The sequence below is a fragment of the Leptodactylus fuscus genome, chromosome 3 (assembly GCF_031893055.1).
Source record: "Leptodactylus fuscus isolate aLepFus1 chromosome 3, aLepFus1.hap2, whole genome shotgun sequence".
NCBI classification, from domain to species: domain Eukaryota; kingdom Metazoa; phylum Chordata; class Amphibia; order Anura; family Leptodactylidae; genus Leptodactylus; species Leptodactylus fuscus.
In genome coordinates, this window is record NC_134267.1 from 232698371 (window position 1) to 232718050 (window position 19680).

Consider the following 19680-nt stretch of genomic DNA (forward strand, 5'->3'; position numbering starts at 1 on the left):
CATACTGGATGAACACTCGGTCGTGTGTGTGGGGCCTTAGAGCCTGTTGGTGGGAATCTTGAGGGAAAGATAATAGGATTACAAAGTCTCAGCAGTCAGTGGTGAGACTCGAAGTGTTTCTGAGGTAACATAAGTGCCCCATGTGTGACTGACTACGATTACTGTTCAACTTTCAGGAGTTGCCTGAATTTCGACTACCACTCCCAGCGTAGTGTTAGCCCTCATCCCATAGAGGAAGAAGAGAAAACACTGAATCCATCCACTTTCTTCTCCGCCATAAAAACCTAACCGCACAGAAGCTCCGACCCCTCCTGAACATCACCACACGCTCAGCAAGCCTATTTATTCTCTTCACAGCTAAGCTCCGCCCACTATTTTGGTCATGTGATGGTGACCTCATCACAGGTCCTTTAGCTCTGGCAGTGTCCTGGTCAGGTGGTCACTGACGTTGTGCTGTTCTCTCTGTTATCAGCCAGCAGCAGACGTAACGTAACATCCCTAAGGTAAGCCGATGGGGGGATCTTGTGGGTTTCGTTGCAGTTTGTGGTACAATTTGTGTCATTGTGGTAAAATAGTGAGAAGAAAGTCTTGTGGTGAGATGAGACGTGTCATCTGAGACATCTCCGATCGCAGACACTTAACTCCTCACGTGCCGTGATCAAATCCAACCATGACACCTAAGATATTCAGTGGCAGATCCCAATAGTTATTATACGGGGATTTTACCATGGACTGCAATACGGTAGTGGTAATGTAATGATTGCAAGATGAGGATCCTTAGGGGAGCGCGGAATTAGTTAATATTTACAAAGTTTAAAAAAAAATACACCAAAAGATGTAAAAATTTAAATCACCCCCTTTTACCTTTATAAAAACATAAAGAGATTATGGATCCTCAAAATGTAAAATATAATAATTATTATTATTAGTAGTAGTAATAATAATAATAATACATTTAATAATTATTATTTATTCCAAACGATGAATGCTGTATTGAAAAAAAACCTGGATCTCCGTTTTGCAACCTTTTCTACTTGCAAAACAATTGGAATAAAAAGTTATTTAAAGGGATTCTACCATTAAAACTTTTTTTTTTTGTGGATAAGACGTAGGAATAGCCTTTAGAAAGGATATTTGTCTCTTACCTTTAGACGTGGTCTCCGCCGCGCCATTCCTTAGGAATACCGATTTTTACCGGTATGCAAATGAGTTCTCTGGCAGCGATGAGGGCGTCCCCACCGCTGCCAGCGAAATGTCTCCAAGCGCCACCTCCTTCTTTGTCCGCTACGTCATGTTCAATGTCTTCTTCCGGCGCAGGCTCGTAACCGAGCAGAGCAGACTGCGCAGGCACACAGGCCACGGGAAAATGGCCGATAACAATACTGTGCAAGCGGCCATTTTCCCGTGACCTGTGCGCCTGCGCAGTCTACTCTGCTCTGCTAGAAGTTACGAGCCTGCGCCGGAAAACATTGAAGATGACGCGGCGGACGAAGAAGGAGGCGGCGTTGGGAGACACTTCTCTGGCAGCGGCGGGGACGCCCTCATTGCTGCCAGAGAACTCACTTGCATATCGGTAAAAACCGGTATTTCTGAGGAACGGCGCAGCGGAGACCACGTCTAAAGGTAAGAGATGAATAACTTTTCTAAAGGCTATTCCAACGTCTGGGGGGACACGGGAATGTCCCATGCTTCTGCGGCTCCTTTCATTAAATGAATAGGAGCCACGGAAGCACTGGACGAAAAATCGGACAGGAATAGGACCTGTTCTATCTGATGCGCCCTGGACTGTCAGCCCACACATGGCACCATGGAAATCACGGTTGTGTGTACAGGCCCGTAGAAAAGAATGGGTAAGTGTGCTGTCGGTGACATACATGGATAACACACAGACCCACACCACGGTCGTCTGCAAGGGGCCTAAGGGTGAGTTCACACGGAGATTTTTGCAGAAGACTTTTGAGGCGGACTCTGCCCTCCATTTCATTTCAATGGGAGTCAGTAGCTGATTTTTTTCCACAAAATTATATCAATAAAAAGGACATCTTGTCCAAATTATATAGACTCCTTACGCCAATACATACATGGAAATGTGAAAAAGTTCAAGGGTCACAATATGGCGATGTAAACATCTTTTTTTTTTACTATATGGGGAACACCATAAAGCAGAGTCCTTTACGAAAATGGATTTTTTTTTCCAGGTTTGCCCCATTCAGATTTTTTTTTAACAATTTTCCAGTACAATACACAATATATCAAATGACGCCATTAGGTACCAATTGTCCTGCAAAAACATAACAACAATTGGGCCTGTGGATGGAAATTTTAAAAAGTTATGGATTTTGGAAAGTGAGGCGAAAAAAAAAAATGACTGCAGTGGGAAGGGGTTAAAAAGGATCCCTTACTAGAGATGAGCGAGTACTGTTCGGATCAGCCGATCCGAACAGCACGCTCGCATAGAAATGAATGGGCGTAGCCGGCACGCGGGGGGTTAAGCGGCCGGCCGACGTCAAAGCGGAAGTACCAGGTGCCTCCGTTCATTTCTATGGAGCGTGCTCTTCGGATCGGCTGATCCGAACAGTACTCGCTCATCTCTATCCCTTACCTCTCCTGACTTGTCTTAGTATAGACTTGAATTGAATCTTGTAGCTCTACATTGTGCCTTTCCTCAGTTATTCCTCTGGGCAATGTACGAATTGAAAGCTGGGTGTTGCTAATTGGAGGGGTGCGCAGTGATTCTGCACAGTATGACATTGTCCTTCATTGTCCACTTAGCTGTTTTTGTAACTTCTATAGAAGTGACTATAGAAAGCCCCGCACATACATGGCCGCCTCTATTTTGATCAGCCTTAATGCAGCTGCAAGGGCCCCCCATTCTTCACACATGGGATTAAGTGGTAGGACCCTCATTTGTAAGACATTTCTAACATAGCTTATGTCGTTGTTTCCTATTTGATCGATAGATATATAGGTGTCGGCATTACTAGAAGACTTAGTGGATCCGGTTTTCTTACATTGTCATCATGAATGACTTTCCAGGGATGGACAAGGACTGGAAGAAAATTACTGAAAGAATACTAAACTTCACCTTGGAGATCATCTACCTGCTGACCGGAGAGGTAAACTTTTTATATTTCTGTATTTCTCAACAATAAACTAGACTGGGCTGATCACCTGGAGGCGCTGCACAGAAAGGGCCACAGCAGACTCTACCTGCTCAGGAGGCTGAGGGCCTTCGGAGTCCAGGGGCCACTTCTTAGGGCCTTCTTCAACTCTGTGGTTGCTTCAGCCATCTTTTTCAGTGTGGCCTGCTGGCGGAGCAGTATATGAACCAGGAACAGAAATAGACTTGACAGGCTTATTAGAAGGGCCAGCTCTGTCCTGGGGGGGCCCCCTGGACCCAGTACAGGTGGTGGGTGACAGAAGGATACTATCTGTGGTGACCTCCATGCGGGAGAACAAATCCCACCCCATGTATGGGACCTTGATGGGACTTGGCAGCACTGTAAGTGACTGTCTGCTTCACCCCAAGTGTGAGAAGGAGCTATCGCAAGTCCTTCCTTCCAACCGCGACCAGGCTGTATAATCTACATCAGACCAAGCGAAGATCACTCCGTACAGAGAACTAATGACTATGACTATGAAGTCTTCCTTCTTTCTTCTTCTGTTCCTTAGCTGCTATGGACTCCTAGTATATCTTCTCTTCTCAGCACATGTGTGTCTACGTCTGTAATATATTACTGTGTATTATGCTGTATCTGTATTACTATGCTACTGTAACATACTGACATTTCCGTTCGGGAGGGGGGGAATCCTCATGCGGACTCCCCCCGGACGGAATACAAATGCTGATGTGAACGAGGCCTAAAGCGAACCTCTTGTTTCAGGACACTTCAGGATAATCTACCATATGTGTACATATCATACCATTATACCACTATATCTGGGCATTATATCACTTACTGTATATACTCGAGTATAAGCCGACCCGAATATAAGCCGAGGCCCCTAATTTTACCACAAAAAACTGTGAAAACTTATTGACTCGAGTATAAGCTGAGGGGGGAAATACAGCAGCTACTGGAAAATTTCAAAAATTAAAATGGTTGGAGTTCTTGGGTGCAGTAGATGCTGGGGGATGGGGAAGGGGAGCGGGTGTTTTGGTTGTCTGTCTTCCCATTCCCTGAGCTTTTTTTTTTTTTTTTTTTTTTTGCTGACTCGTGTATAAACTGAGGGGGGCTTTTTCAGCACAAAAACTGCGCTGAAAAATTTGGCTTATACTCGAGTATATACGGTATATTTTGCATTATTTACCAGTTTCCCCTATACCTTGTAGTTTATCTCCAGTATCAGATAAAGCCTGTCTTTCTTTTCTTATCTCCTGCACTTCCTACACACTCCTCCCCCTCCCCTCTCCATAGACTTGAGTCCTTATTAACCCTTTCCTGGCATCCATCACAATAGTATGACAGTTTCTGAGTCTTTAAAGATGGCAGAGCGGCATCCATAGCCACCGAGTCTCCACTATCTTGCACAGCAGAGACCCAGAGCTAATGCCCGCGATCAGAGTTCACTCTTGTTGCTGGAATTACTTCTAGTATACTCCTTTTGTAGTCCTGCCAGCTAGTTCCCACCAGTCTTGTACCCTTCTCGATGCAGGACGACCCTTATGAAAGCTTCCAGGCCTGTCATAGGAATATAGGTATGGAGGTGGGGTGGGGGGCAAACAAAATAGATTAAGAGTTTCAAAAAAACAAAAAAAGAAAAACCTAAAATCCACACATATGAAAACATCCAATCTACAAACATATGAAAGCGACATAGAGGGGAAAAGCAGTCGAAAGAGCCAAACTGCAGGTTTCTCATGTTTCACTTTCCTTAAAATTTTGAATAAAAACTGATCAAAACATCAGACATTCCCCAAAATTGTATAACTAAAAAGTTAATCTGGCCTTGCAAAAAAAAGACTCCTTATGGATCCCTGATACACTGAAATATACGAAGCTGCGGGAGTCAGAATATGGCGACTCCCAAAAATTTTTTTTTGCAAAGTTTTTGATTTTTTTTAAGGGGTTTAAAATCTAAAAAAAAACCACCATATAAATTTAGTATCCCGGAATCATACTGTCCCATAGAATACAGGTGACATGTCAATTTGGCTTCACATAAGAAAGTCACACAAATATTAAATAATACCATTATGAAGTACAATTTGTCCCGCCAACATTAAGCCCTCATATGGGAAGTCGGTTTTTCAAAAATCGGAAAATGCCTGCAACAGGAAGGGGTTAAAGAGTTATACGTTAACAGGAAGAGCTAGAGAATAAAATAAAAAAGAACTGCTACTTAACTTCTGTTTCCCCGCCGATCCTGTGCTAGTCTGGCCATTGTGGCTACAGTGGTGACCTCATATTGATGGGACCACCTCAGCCCAGGGCCTGCTCCAGGTTTTTATGGGCCCTTGGGCGACAGAGCCTCAGTGGGCCCCCTTGTAAAGGAGGCAGGGGAGTCGAGACACTGTGCATTGCAGATAAAGGAGCGTGGCATCAACAACGCCATACCTCCCAACTTTTAAAGAGTAGAAAGAGGGGCAAAATGTGTGGCACGCTCTGCGCGCCGTGGTAAATTTGGCTCCACCCACTTTAATGTTAACTCCGCCCACTCATTCATTTATCATGTGCTCCCACACAGTATAATCCTCCTGTTAGGAGTATTTAGGTTCATTACTTTCTATTTTTCTTACCTGGGGAGTTTTTGGCTGCGCAGTGTCTGGGGTGGCATCCTGGCGCTGCGGGGTTGTCCTGTCGTGAGTATTGGGGCACACCTTCTGACTTGCACGCGCGCACTGCTGGTAGACAGCTTTATTTCCTGGTTGATTAGTCTGTCCTCCCATTTGCACATGGGAGGAGTGGTCTCTACTCTGTATTTAAACCCATGCCTCCCATGGTTCTGTGCTGAGTGTCGCTTTTACAGAGCTAGGCCTTAGCAGGAGGAGTAGGTGGTGTTCTGGGATAGAGGAAGTTCTGTGGTTGATTTTTGGGAGGTTTGGGTGAACGAGTTGGTTTGTGTGTTTTCCCTTCTGTGTTCACCAATCCTCCCTCTGTGTATAATTGACTGTGTGAGTGAATTGCCTTATCCTTTGATTTCTACTCAGTTTCCCTGTGTTTGTTTCCTAGTGTATGGTTCCTTCCCATATTGGTTTGGGGGAATCCCTTCCCACATTTTTCCTGTGTGCTGCTTGTGTTGTTAGTCAGCGCACACCCTTGTCAGTCCCTGTCAGTAGCAGCTTCACTTGTTCGTTAGGGGTGACCCCCTTTAGTCTCCAGTCCCTAGAGGTCTTATAGGGCATTCCTTCTCCCACTTCCCTCTAGGCCTACGGTATCATTGAGAGAGGAGCCGTCGGGGTCAGGCTTAGCCTGAGTACAGCCGACCCACACCCGTGAGGCAGGGACCGGGATAGCTAGTGGGAGTAGTGCAGGGCGAGATTCCCTACTGCTATTCCTTAGCCCCGTTGCAGCTACCTGGACTGACATAACAGTACACTCAGCCGGTAAAAAAAAAAAAAAAAGGTTTGTTTGTATTATGACGGACCTGAAACAGTTGTATCAGGCGGTGCAGCAGATTTCCACTGAGATGGAGGGGATCAAGCTACGAATGGATGCCATCCAAGCTTCTGGCGTATCTCAGTTACAGCAGTTGGCTCAACACACAGCCTCTCAGGTGGAGGGCATACAGAGGCAGGTGAGTAGCGCCCCTGTGGGTCGTCCTCTGGAGCCAAAAGTCAGCTTACCTGAACCCTTCCGAGGTAAGAGGTCAGATTTTTTCCGATTTCAAAAGGACTGTCTTTTGTATTTCCGGCTACGGCCGTTTTCATCCGGTTCTGAGGTACAGAGAGTTGGGATTATTATTACTTTATTGAGAGATGATCCCCTCATCTGGGCACATTCGTTACCAGCCGACTCAGCTTGCTTACTAACTGTAGAGGCGTTTTTCTCCACAATGGGGTTACTGTATGACGACCCAGACAGGGTACGCACGGCTGAGTATAACCTACGACGTGTGGTGCAAGGGGATCACGCTATAGAGAAATATTGCACAGAGTTTCGTAGGTGGGCAGCAGAAGTACACTGGAATGACCCCGCTCTACTTAGTCAGTTTGAGACAGGGCTCTCGGACCAGGTTAAAGACCATCTAGTTTCTCACCCTGTTCCGGGAGATCTAGATGAGGCCATGCAGCTGGCAATTAGAGTTGGACGGCGCCTCCGGGAGCGTGGAGGCAAGAGTCCTGGGGGGCTTAGCCCTCCTCAATTCTCTGTTTTTAGAGAGGACCCGGGGGACCAACCCATGCAGATTGGGGCCACTGTGCGAAGGGCTAGACCCAAGAGTGAAGGGTCCCGCACAGTACGCTGTTTTGTGTGTGGAGGGATGGGACATGTAGCAAGGGTATGCCCCTCCAGAGAATGGTTCGCCAAGGAGAGTAATAACCCCAGGTCTATTGAGGGTAAAGGGAGAAAACCTACTAAGGAGGGAGGTGTGCATATTTCCTGTACTCAGACTGCCGGGTTGACCCTTGAAGGATGGGTAAATGGGCAGAAGTGCCGGATTTTGGTTGATTGTGGTTCGGCAGTCAACCTTATTGACTCAGGGTTTTGTGAGCAATTAAGGGTGAGTCCTTTGGTCTTGAAGTCTCAGATACCGGTGTGGGCTATTGATAAGACCCCTCTACAGCAAGCTGTCATCTCCAAACAGGTGGAGGGTCTGGAGTTTATTGTGGGTGGCCACAGGGAAGAGATTGACTTGTTCTTGTTGTCTAAATTACCAGCACAAGTAGTGTTGGGGTGGCCCTGGCTGAAGCAGCATAACCCTATTATCAACTGGGAGACCGAGTCAGTAGTTTCTTGGGGGCAGGGGTGTAATGGTCGATGTCTGCCCATATCCGTTATGTCTTTGTCTATAGACAATTTGCCTCAAGAAATATGTGAGTTCAGGGAGGTCTTTGAGGAAAGGGCAGCCAAGACATTACCACCACATCGCACCTATGATTGCTCGATTAAATTTATACCAAATGCAGTGTTACCCAAGACAAGGTTGTACAATCTCACTATTCCGGAGAGGGAGACGCTCAAAGAGTATATTGAGGGGAGTCTAGAGGTGGGGCATATTCGCCCATCTAAGTCCCCAGTAGCAGTGGGGTTTTTCTTTGTAAAGAAGAAAGATGGAGGGTTGCGCCCTTGTTTGGATTTTAGGGAGATTAACAAAATCACGGTGCGGAATCCCTATCCCATTCCGTTGATCTCAGATCTATTCAGCCAGATTACGGGAGCCCGCTGGTTTAGTAAACTAGATTTACGTGGGGCGTATAACTTGCTGAGAATCAAGAAGGGGGATGAGTGGAAAACAGCGTTTAACACACCCCTAGGACACTTTGAGAATCTTGTGATGCCTTTCGGTCTAACCAATGGGCCTGCGTTTTTTCAGAATTTTATTAATGATGTACTAAGTGCCGTCATAGGGAGGGGGGTTGTGGTCTATCTGGACGATATACTCATTTACACCCCGGATTTGGAGACTCATTGGGAGAGAGTGAGGGAGGTTTTAGATCTCCTGAGGGTTAACCAATTAAGTGCTAAGTGCTAAGCTAGAGAAATGTGTGTTCGCGGTCAATAAATTATGTTTCCTTGGCTATATCCTATCGGAAAAGGGATTCGAGATGGACCCTGAGAAGGTCAGGGCAGTCTTGGAGTGGCCGCGACCCGAGAACCTAAAGGCGGTCCAACGGTTCTTGGGGTTCTCCAACTATTATCGCCAGTTTATCAAGGGATTTTCTGAGGTTGTGAAACCTATCTCGGACTTGACTAAGAAGGGGGCTGACTGTGCTAAGTGGTCGCCAGAGGCGCTAGCTGCGTTTGAAGAACTGAAGAAGCGATTCTCGTCCGCTCCCATTTTGAGACAGCTGGATGAGAGGTTGGCCTTCCGAGTGGAGGTGGATGCCTCCTCGGTGGGGGTGGGAGCAGTACTTTCTCAGGAGTTCGAGGAGGGTACGCATCCCTGTGCCTTCTTTTCTAAGAAATTCTCTGCCTCTGAACGGAATTATGACATCGGAGATAGGGAACTACTGGCAATAAAACTAGCGTTCAAACATTGGCGTCATTTCCTGGAGGGGGCCAGAAGGCCAGTCCAGGTATTTACTGACCACAAGAATTTGGTTTATCTTGGGTCGGCGAAGAGATTAAATGCACGGCAGGCCAGATGGGCTCTATTTTTTGCGCGGTTCCATTTTACCGTGACTTATGTGCCGGGTTCAAAGAATGTTAAGGCTGATGCTTTATCCCGGTATATGTCGACTGAGGAGGAACGAGAGGCGCCTGCCACTATCCTTGGGGATGGAGTGGTGGTAGCAGTATTGGGCGCGAAATTGGAGAAGGCCTTGATCGAAGCGCAACACGCTGCACCTTCCAAGATACCTAGAAACAAGCTTTTTGTCCCAACTACTCTCCGACAAAGTCTCCTGAGGGAGTGTCACGAGTCGGTTCTTGCTGGTCACCCGGGGGTTTCAGAGACCATGAGATTGGTGTCTAGGAATTTTTGGTGGCCAGGGTGGAGTAAGGATGTCTTGCAGTTTGTTCAAAATTGTTCGGTCTGTGCAAGAGCCAAGGCGTCGCATACCCATCCCCACGGTCTTCTACATCCATTGGAACCTCCTAAGGCACCTTGGACTCATCTGTCTATGGATTTCATCACGGGCCTTCCGGTGTCTAAGGGTTTCACGGTCATTTGGGTAGTCGTTGACCGCTTCACGAAAATGTGCCATTTGATCCCGTTTTCCAGGCTGCCATGTGCCAAGACACTATCAGAGGCGTTTATTAAAGAAATTGTAAGGTTGCATGGTCTTCCTGAGGAGATCGTTTCGGACAGGGGACCGCAATTTGTGGCTAAATTCTGGCGGGCTTTTTGCAGCAGGTTGGGAGTTACACTGTCGTTTTCCTCCGGGTTTCACCCAGAGTCTGACGGACAAACAGAGAGGAAGAATTAGGATGTGGAACAGTTTTTGAGGTGTTTTGTTCGAGAGAACCAGAATAATTGGGCTGCCTTTCTCCCCCTGGCAGAATTTTCCCTAAACAACCATGATTCCAATGCCACAGGTACCACACCTTTTTTTTGCTCCGGTGGTAGACATCCTGTTTTCTGAGTATTTTCTTCCATTTCTTCCCCAGTTCCGGAGGAGGAGCTATTTTCTAAAAAGCTGCAAGGGGTATGGTCCCGTATCCGAGAGAATCTGGTGCGGGCGTCGCACCAGGCTAAGGTCCAGGCGGATCGGAAGAGAGGAGAGTTGCAGTTCTTCCCTGGTGAGATGGTTTGGTTGTCCACCAAGAATATCAGGTTGAAGGTTCCTAGCAAGAAGCTGGGTCCCAGGTTTGTGGGTCCTTTTAAGATCATCAAGATGGTAAATGAAGTGGCGGCCCAGCTGCAACTACCCCAAAGGTGGAAGATAAACCGGGTGTTCCATGTCTCCTTGTTAAAGAAGGCCAAGAAGGGAACGTCTCCAGTTAAGGTTCCACCAGTTTCTGAGTCCGGGGAGTATGAGATATCCCGAGTTCTGGATAGCAAATATGTTCGGGGGAAGCTACGGTATCTGGTGGCATGGAAGGGATACGGTCCTGAGGATAATTCTTGGGTCCTGGAGTCGGATATGTCAGCCCCCAGACTCGTGGAGAAATTCCACAAGGAGTTCCCGAAGAAGGATGCTCCTAGAGAATCCGGAGTCTTCTCCTTGAGGGGAGGATCCTGTTAGGAGTATTTAGGTTCATTACTTTCTATTTTTCTTACCTGGGGAGTTTTTGGCTGTGCAGTGTCTGGGGTGGCATCCTGGCGCTGCGGGGTTGTCCTGTCGTGGGTATTGGTGCACACCTTCTGACTTGCACGCGCGCACTGTTGGTAGGCAGCTTTATTTCCTGGTTGATTAGTCTGTCCTCCCATTTGCACCTGGGAGGAGTGGTCTCTACTCTGTATTTAAACCCATGCCTCCCATGGTTCTGTGCTGAGTGTCGCTTTTACAGAGCTAGGCCTTAGCAGAAGGAGTAGGTGGTTATCTTGGATAGAGGAAGTTCCGTGGTTGGTTTTTGGGAGGTTTGGGTGAACGAGTTGGTTTGTGTGTTTTCCCTTCTGTGTTCACCAATCCTCCCTCTGTGTATAATTGACTGTGTGAGTGAATTGCCTTATCCTTTGATTTCTACTCAGTTTCCCTGTGTTTGTTTCCTAGTGTAAGGTTCCTTCCCATATTGGTTTGGGGGAATCCTTTCCCACATTTTTCCTGTGTGCTGCTTGTGTTGTTAGTCAGCGCACACCCTTGTCAGTCCTTGTCAGTAGCAGCTTCACTTGTTCGTTAGGGGTGACCCCCTTTAGTCTCCAGTCCCTAGAGATCTTATAGGGCATTCCTTCTCCCACTTCCCTCTAGGCCTACGGTATCAGTGAGAGAGGAGCTGTCGGGGTCAGGCTTAGCCTGAGTACAGCCGACCCACACCCGTGAGGCAGGGACCGGGATAGCTAGTGGGAGTAGTGCAGGGCGAGATTCCCTGCTGCTATTCCTTAGCCCCGTTGCAGCTACCTGGACTGACATAACACCTCCTACAGTCACCCGTAAATTATATGCCCCCCCTCCATCTCTCCCCCAGTTTCATATACACCCTTCCTCTGCCCCCAGTTTCATGTCCCCCCCTCCATCTCTGTCCCCAGTTTCATCACGTTCTCCCCCTTCATCTGCCCACAGTTTCATGTCCCCCGTCTCTGCCCCAGTGTCATGCTGTTCCACCCCCCCATCTGCCCCAGTGTCATGCCGTTCCAACCCCTCCCCTTCATTTGCCCCCCCAGTTTCATTGGGCCCCCTCCATCTCTGTCCCCAGTTTCATGCCGTTCTCTCCCCACCCCCTTAAGCTTCCCCAGTGTCATGCCATTCCCTCCCCTTCATTTGCCCCCCAGTTTCATGGGCCCCCTTCATTATGTTCCACCTTAATATTTAATACAAAACAAACACTTACACTCACCTTCCATCGCTCCCCCAATGCTCCTCTCTCCGCTCTCTCACTCCATTCACATAGGCGATTAAAGCAGGAGCTGTGAGCTCAGCTCCTGCTTTAACGCTGCGGCCCGGCTTGCGTGTGTAGGCGCAATGTGATGACGTCATCGCGCCTACACACGCAAGCCGGACCGCAGCGTTAAAGCAGGAGCTGAGCTCACAGCTCCTGCTTTAATCATCTATGTATTCAGCTCATCAGCGTCCGTCGGGACGCCGATGAGCTGAAATCAGGACAGGCAAGTGCTGGGGCAGGCAAGTGCCGGGGGGCCCCCAGAGGCTCTGTGGGCCCCGGCACTTGCCCAACTATGCTGTGCGCTGACGCCAGCCCTGCCTCTGCCAAACACCTATCTCAGCTGTATATTGTATACTCACCTTTTGCAGGTGAGGTCTCAAGAATTGACCCCAGTATTCCAGATGTGATCCCACTAAAGATCTATACAACAGGTTCACAGCATTTATTTCCCCAACTCTATCTCTTTTTCTCCATATACAGGAATACGCAGTGGTGAAGAAGACATCGGGTGACTGTGTGACTCCCAGCTGCCATGTCCATGAGTCAGGAGGACGGAGCAGGAGCCACAGCCCCATCACAGACCCTCCCCCGCACTCACTGATACAGGAGCAGAAGATCCTAGAACTGACCAAAAAGATCACGGAGCTGCTGACTGGAGAGGTGAGCACTGCTGGGAATGCTGGGACATTATACAGTAACACCATGGAGGGGTCGGGGGATGACCGTATCATTGTGTTGTCAGGTTCCTATAAGGTGTCAGGATGTCACTGTCTATTTCTCCATGGAGGAGTGGGAGTATATAAAAGGACACAAGGACCTGTACAAGGAGGCCATGATGGAAAACTACCAGTCGATTATATCACAAGGTAAGAATCAGATTAACTCACAACTTCAAACAAATTCTACAAACACCTCGGTACTCTGTAGGGGCCACTGTGGGGAAAATATTTTACTATGTGGGGGCCACGTGGTGGAGAAGAAAGCCTGCGCCCACCTTTATGTGACTCCATCACGTGACTGGTGTGTCACACATTGACATAGGCAAATTCAATTGCAGGGCCAACACTCCATGCTTTTTCTGTTTATTTTCACCCCAATAAAAGGGTTTTTGTCCATTTGGATTGTCGACCTGGCTCTTCTTCCACGTACCAGTGAGTGCGGATTCCCTGTTTGTAGTCTTAGGTCCATTTTGTTGCTTTCCATTGTTTTCTCTGATCCTCGGTGTCAACAGGCCGAACCGCTGCCACCCTCACCTTGATATCTACATGCATCAATAGGTGTTGTAACGTACCCAACCCCGCAAAGTGTAGGTCCTAGGTCCATTTGGTCTGAAAAATACAGTAAAATACAGTAAAATTGATTAAAAAAAAATCTTAAAAGAAATAAAAAGTATTAAAAATTCAAATCACCCCCCCCCCTTACCTAGCACTTATATAAAAGTAGAATATTACTGTGAAATGCTGGTCTACAAACTTATGAAAATATAATTTGCATTCGGTGAATGCCTTACTGGAAAAAATAAAATCAAACCGGCCCCGCAAAAAAAAAAAAAAAAAAACCCTATGCATCGCCATACATGGAAATATAAAAAAGTTATGGGTTTCAGAATATGGCGACGTGAAAATTTTTTTTGCAAAGTTTTTTATTGTTGTTAAGATTTTTAAATGTAAATAAAATGATATAAATTTGGTATCCCCGGAATTGTACCAAAACATAGGACACAGGTGACATGTCATTTTGGCTGCAGACTGAACGCCGTAAAAATGAAGCCCATAAGAAAGTCGCACAATTGTACTTTTCTTCCAATTCCACTCCATTCTGAATTTTTTCCAGCTTTCCAGTACATTGTACAGAATAATAAATGCAATTGTTTCTGGGTACCACGTCTCCTACCTTTAGATGTCTTCTCCGCGCCGCCGTTCAGTAGAAAACCCGGTATGTAAATGAGTTCTCCCACAGCACTGGGGGCGGTCCCCAGCACTCCAACAGCACTGGGGGCGTCCCCAATGCTGCGAGAGAACTCTCCAGCATGGCCTTCATCTTCTTCAGGAACGGCCTCTCTTCGCGTCTTCTTCTGGCGCTGGCTTCAGACCTCTAGGCCTCTGGCGGCCGACTGCGCATGCCTGCCGGCCACAAGAAAATAGCTGCTTACAATACTGTGTAAGCGGTCATTTTCTTATGGCCAGTGGATAGGCGAAGTCGGGATTTATACCGAACGGCGGCCCAGAAAAGACATCTAAAGATAGGAGAAGAATAGCCCTTTTTTAAGGCTATTCCAACATGACTCCCAGAAAAATTTGCATTTTAATGATAGAATCCCTTTAAGCTCTCATATGGCTCTGTGATCGGAAAAATAAAAAAGTTCTGAGTTTGGAAGGCAAGGAGTCAAAGAGGAAAATAGAAAAAAGCCTTTGACGGGAAGAGGTTAATAGAAATGTTATAAATTTGTCTACTTTGTTGATTTGAAAATTAAATTCATCATTTTATTTCAATCGTAACAGAAAATCCCAGTACGAGCTCTGAGGAAAACATCATATCATTGCTAAATTGTAAAGTAGAAGATGAAGATATCATGGAACACTATCGGGAAGAAAACCTCATTACGCTTAAGTTTCCTCCAGAATCATATAATCCTCCGAATCCCAAGGAACCTTCTAACCGATCTCAGATTGTTACCACAAGTACAGGGGAAAAAGGGAGTGATAGTTTTCAATGTGGTGAATGTGGAGAAAAATTTGCAAAGAGATCCCTTCTTTCTATACACCAAAAAATTCACAGAGGGGAAAAGCTACATTCCTGTTCTGTGTGCGAGAAATTTTTTACATCAAAATCACAGCTTGTTCTACACAAAAGAACTCACACAGGAAAGAAGCCATTTAATTGTTCAGAATGTGAAAAATCTTTCGGTAGTAAAGACGGACTTAGGTATCATCAGAGAATTCACACCGGAGAGAAACCATTTACGTGTTCCGAATGTGGGAAATCTTTCATTACTAAAAACGTACTTAAGCATCACCATAGAATTCACACAGGGGAGAAGCCGTACACATGTGTGAAATGTGGGAAGTGTTTTACAAAAAGATGCAATCTCGTTAGACATGAGAAAATTCATACAGGAGAGAAGCCATTCTCATGTCTGGAATGCGGGAAATGTTTTATTTCTAATAATAAACTCAAAGAGCATCAGAAAATTCACACAGGAGAGAAACCATTTACATGCTCCGAATGTGGGAAATGTTTTACGGAAAAATCTAAACTTATTACGCATGAAAGAATTCACAGAGGGGAGAAGCCATTTTCGTGTTCAGACTGTGGAATATGTTTTACAGATAAATCAAATCTTGTAAAACATCAGAGAAGCCACACGAGAGAGAAGCCATTCTCATGTTCAGAATGTGGGAAATGTTTTCGAGTGAGATCAAAGCTGGTGTTGCATGAAAGAATTCATACAGGAGAAACGCCATTTTTGTGTTCAGACTGTGGGAAATATTTTACAGATAAATCAAATCTTGCCTTGCACGAGAGAATTCACACCGGGGAGAGGCCGTTCCCATGTTCAAAATGCAAAAAATCTTTTAAAGTAAAATCAAAGCTTGTCATACATGAGAGAATTCACACAGGAGAGAAGCCATTCACATGTTCAGAATGTGGGAAATGCTTTAGAGCAAAGGCCAACCTTGTTATACACGAAAGAATTCACAAAGGAGAGAAGCAATCTTCATGTTGAAAATGTAGGAAATGTTTTATTACAAAAGTCACGCTTCAGCTTAATCAGAGAATGTGGGAAATGTTCTACGAAACATTTGTATTGACTGTTATATACGAGGGGCAATCATTAAAATTTTCCCCTGGCCCACTTCTATTTGTCACAGGAAGCTGAAACTGCACATGTATAATGATTAGAGATGAACGAATAGTATTCGAAACTCTAGTTTTGAATACCTCGCTCCCATAGGAATGAACAGGAGCAGCCGAACAGCAAGGAGTTAAGCACCGGCACCGGCCGCACGCCAGCAGCTTCCATTCATTCCTATGGAGCGAGGTATTCGAAACTAGAGTTTCGAATACTATTCGCTCATCTCTAGTAATGATATAAGTCTCTATAGATAACGTTCCAATTTGCAACTGAGAACGGATAATGGTCTTGACTTTGCATGTGCTGAAGTGGGGCACATGAGGTTTGATAATGGACCTAGTGGAATACAGAGCAACACTTGAAAGGCCGCACACCAAAAGAAACGTTCGATGAAATGAATGGTTTACGGTCAGACTTCGGTGGAGACAGCTCCAATTCCAGGGCAACACCACTCTGCTATTGATGAACACACCAAGCAGCAAGTGGAGATCGCCCTTTTGGAAAATCGCTATGTGGCCATTCGCCACCTAGCCCAAAATGTCAAGATTAGTGTTGGGTCCGGGGCAACACGGTGGCTCACTGGTTAGCACTGCAGCCTTGCAGCGCTGGAGTCCTGGGTTCAAATCCCAACAGGAACAACATCTGCAAGGAGTATGTATGTTCTCCCCGTGTTTGTGTGGATTTACTCACATTCTACAAAGACATACTGATAGGAAAACAAGACTGTACATTGTGATCCCTATATGGGGCTCACAATCTACATTAAAAAAAAATTAGTGTTGGGTCCATAGAAAAAATCCTCCAAGACCATCTTCACATGCATAAGGTAACCGCTCGCTGGGTTCCCCGGCTGTTCACACCTTTTCAGAAGCAGGAACGAGTCAAATGCTCTCAGGCTCTATTGACATTGTACCGCAGACACCAGGAGGACTTTTTCAACAGACTCATCACACAGGATGAAAACTAGGTCCATCACTATGATCTTGAGATGCAATGGAATCATCATGACTCACCGCCTCCAGTTAAGTAGGCACGTGCCCAACCCTTGGCAAGCAAGCTTATGCTCACAGTATGTTGCGACCAGTATGGCGTTGTATTGATGGATTTCATAGCAAAAGGTACCAAGATCACTAGGGCATACTACGCTTCACTGCTGCAGAAATTGTGGGAGGCCATCAAAACCAAAAGTCGTGGCATGCTCACCAAAAGTTTCCACCTTCTGCATGACAATGCTCCAGTTCACAACTCACATGTTGCCCAAATGGAAGCATGCTCCTGTGGCTTTGAAATTCTACCGCATCCCCCTTATACACCCAACCTCGCAACATCAGACTTCCACCTCTTTCCAACAATTCAGTTATTTTTGAAGGACAAGCATTTGCCAGATGATGAGACTTTGATTTCCGAAGTCACAACGTGGCTTTTGGAGCAACCTGTTGACTCCTACAAGCGAGGGGTTTACAGTTACATAAAGAGATGGGAGACGTGTGTGTCCCTAGGTGGCACCTATGTAGAGAAGGACGAATAACTGTGCCAAGTTTCATTGCTCTCAGTCCATAGGAAGTGGGAAATCTTTAATGAACGCCCCTCGTAAATGGCTTGGTATTTTCGTTGAAAGTTTTTAATCTGGCCTGTGATTTTTGATGTTTTTGTGCATAATAAACATATTATTTTTCTTTGTTTTTTGGGTGTGCGCCTTCATGTCTATATGTGTTGCTTAGTGTATGTGTTTTATGTGGTTCTTTTTAACACACTGCGTTAAAACTTTTAGAGGGAAGATTTTGCTGGAATAGTTTTCAGGCGCCATGATGCATTGGCCAAGCCACAACGGTACCTGACCAATGGAAACTCCAACAAATGGCCAGTAACATATACAATATTTGGTGAAATCTGTAATCACGTTTTGAGAAGTCTTAAGAGAGAGGACTTATTATAAAAAAAATTAAAAAAAACACATGTAGATTTATTAAAGACTTCAAGGAAAAATGGATAAAAATATGCAAATCTATTCTCCAGGATGTAATTAGGAGAACAGTGCCTCTGTATGCTGCCCTCTAGGGACATCCCCTTAACATCATGCATGACTCAGTTAATAAGCCTACTGATATGATGCGAGGTTTATTGCCAGATTAGTATTTCTATTCCAAAAGGAACAGATTCCCAGCTATGGACAGCGCTGTTTCAGTCTTTTGGACCTCCTCAGCATAGCGCAGGGATAGGCACACACTCTCCCTAATGAGTATGATTATCCCCTGATAATGGGATACAGGGAAAACTTGTCAGTCAATGTCTCATTATCTTACATCATCATAAAAGCTCATATTTAGGTTTCTTCAATCTGGATATTTTGTAGAGTTCCAGCTTGGTTCATGGTCGATCATTTGGTTGAGGGACTCTGGGATGGTCCCAACAGACCCACCATAGATCCCCCATGGATGACGACGACCCAGACATGTGTGTCTGTCACTCAGTTATGTTCATGAGACGGGGTGTTGCCCTCTATCTGAAGCTTCCTTGTGTCTATATTAGGATAACTCTAAGGCTCCGTTCCCATGGATTAACGCACCGCGCATTCAGACACGCATACACGTGTCAGAGTGTGAGCACTCAAAACAGATCACATTCACTACACATTGAAATCAATGGGAGGCTTTTTAACCCATTGATTTCAATGTGTTGCGCGGTGGGGGGGGTCCCCATGTGGAATACTAACGCGGATGTGAACCAACCCTTACTTGTATAGTGCCATTGTGTTTCGCAGTGCTTTGCAGACATCGTCAGTTTACTGTCCCATATAGAGCTCATAATCTACAGTACGTTCCCTATCAGTATGTCTTTGGCGTGTGAGAGGAAACCCACACAAACACAGGGAGAACATAAAAACTGCTTTCAGATGTTGTCCTTGGCAGGATTCGAACCCAGGATTCCAACGCTGCAGTGCTAACCACTGAGCCACCAGTTATCCAGTATTTCAATATTCGAATTCCTAAAACGAACCCTCCTCTGTCCCCGCTCCCACATTACCCTTTTTTTTTTTTTCTTTCTTTTTGGTAGAGTTGGAAGGGACCTCAAGGGCCATCGGGTCCAACCCCCTGCGAGTGCAGGTTTTCCTAAATCATCCCAGCTATATGTTTCTCCAGATTCCGCTTGAAGATTTCCATTGATGGAGCGCCCACCACCTCCCGTGGCAGCCTATTCCACTCTCTCACTACCCTCACTGTCAGAAAGTTTTTCCTAATGTCTAATCTGTATCTCTTTCCCTTTAGTTTCATCCCATTGCTTCTTGTACTTCCTTGTGCTAATGAGAATAGGGCAGATCCCTCTGCACTGTGACTACCTTTCAGATATTTGTAGACTGCTATTAAATCTCCCCTCAGCCTTCTCTTCTGCAAACTAAACAATCCCAGTTCTTTTAGCCGCTCCTCATAGGACATGGTTTGCAGACCTTCCACCATTTTGGTTGCTCTTCTCTGGACTTGCTCCAATATATCGATGTCTTTCTTGAATTGAGGCGCCCAGAACTGTACACAGTATTCCAGGTGTGGTCTGACCAGGGAAGAGTACAGCGGAATAATGACCTCTCTTCATCTAGATTCAATGCTTGTCTTAATACATCCCAGAATTTTATTAGCCTTTTTTGCAGCAGCACCGCACTGTTGGCTCATGTTGAATTTGTGATCTACTACATGATATGATGCCGCTTATGGATAACTTTGTAGGTCCAAGCTCCATCCACATGTT

General features: G+C 45.8%; 1 protein-coding gene and 1 pseudogene across 1 annotated transcript in view; both read left to right on the forward strand.

Moving 5' to 3' along the window:
* The window catches only part of LOC142198606 (uncharacterized), a 200701-nt gene that overhangs the window by 60375 nt on the left and 120646 nt on the right, over window positions 1-19680 (forward strand). The window lies entirely within an intron of this gene.
* LOC142196953 (uncharacterized) overlaps window positions 441-19680 on the forward strand; it is a 38328-nt pseudogene continuing 19088 nt past the window's right edge.